Raw genomic sequence first — 1,770 nt, 5'->3', positions numbered from 1 at the left:
ATACATACATAGCCGCAGGCGTGGCTCTGTGGTAAGTAGCTTGCTTACCAACCACATGGCTCTGGGTTCAGTCCCACTGCGTGACACCTTGGGCAAGTCTCTTCTACTATAGCTTCGGGATGATCAAAGCCTTGTAAGTGGATTTAGTAGACAGAAACTGAAAGAAGCCCATCTTATATATATATATATATGTGTGTGTGTGTGTGTGTGTGTGTGTCTGTGTCTGTGTCCATGACAACCGATGCAGGTGTGTTTACGTCCCCGTAACTTAGCGGTTTGGCCAAAAAGACTAGGCTTACAAAGTATAAGTTCTGGAGTCGATTTGTTCGACTAAAGGAGTTGCTCCAGCATGGTTGCTGTCAAAATTACTGAAACAAATAAAAGAATAAAAGAATATATATATACATATATATACATATATATACATATATATATATACATACACACCACTGAACAACTGTACACTATTCGTGTGTTTATGCAAGTGTGCGCTTGTGTATACTCATATATAGATATGTATAATCGTTATTCTGTATTTGTATATACATACATATATACATACATACATACTTAGATATATATATATGTTTATGTACAGTTGGTTAGTAGTGTGTATGCATATGCGCATATGATTATGTATGTGGTAGTGCAAAGAGCACATGTGTTTAATTATTCATACAGTAATGAATCTTGTGACTGCTGTGAACTGTTTATATGCATACAAATATACATAAATATATACACACAAACATAGATACATACATATACATATATAAATGCGTTTATATGTATATATATAGAGAGGTAATATATATATTTAGATATGTGTATATGTGTGTGTGTATGCATATGTGACGTGTATGTGATGTATATGTGACTAATCAGCCCATTTCTCGCTTACTAACACGTTACTGTCACTGATTATTACCAGCACCATTACAACCGTCTCTTCTACTTCTGCATGTATTGTTATTACTATGATTACTTATTATGTATAATCACCTCAGGGACAGTGGCAAGATCAAAGCAGTTGGTGCGCTAGCTACGGAGATGTAGGTTAAGAGTGGAAGCAGAAGCTACCAGTTTTGGAGAGTTCAGTGGAGGTGGATCTGAAGGGTAGATTGATCTTTTCGGAAGAGTTGTCAACAGCATTGCCCCAATTGGTCATGCCCATTTTAATGAGGAACGTCTTGTCCATTTTAATCAGGAACACAAACGCAAAAGTCATGGCTGAACACACAACGCTCTTGGAAAACAAGCTTGACATTTTTCACTAACTGAAAAAAGCCAAATATCAGGACTTGGTTGGTGAAACCCTTTCAATGGATCGATGATATGTAACCTCATTCCCCATTGGAGTTGGTTATTGCAGTTACTTAGCATGATCAGTAATTCTATTGGAGAAAATCGGTTAGGCACACTAACAACTGTAGAAAGCCGTCAAGAAGATAGCCATGGCAGCCCCAAAGAGTTGAAGGTGGTTCTGGCTGACAAGAGAACGCAAATGGAACCATTCTGTAACAGGCGAAGCCTCATTCTGTCTCCCCTGGCCACGCAGGCGAAGAGCACAAGCGAAGAAACGAACGGTTATGCTTCTGAAATAACCTCGGAACCGTTCCTAATATCGTTAAAGCTTTAGTCACCATCTGGAGAAGAACTGCCAATAGCTTTAAGCAGCTTCGGTAGTTTCTACGTGGGATACAGCAACCCTGATGTATATTTCACCATCTATAATACATACATACATACATACATACATACATACATACA

Source organism: Octopus bimaculoides, chromosome 20, assembly GCF_001194135.2.
Source record: "Octopus bimaculoides isolate UCB-OBI-ISO-001 chromosome 20, ASM119413v2, whole genome shotgun sequence".
In the NCBI taxonomy this organism is placed as follows: domain Eukaryota; kingdom Metazoa; phylum Mollusca; class Cephalopoda; order Octopoda; family Octopodidae; genus Octopus; species Octopus bimaculoides.
Note: the sequence above shows the minus strand (reverse complement) of the source record.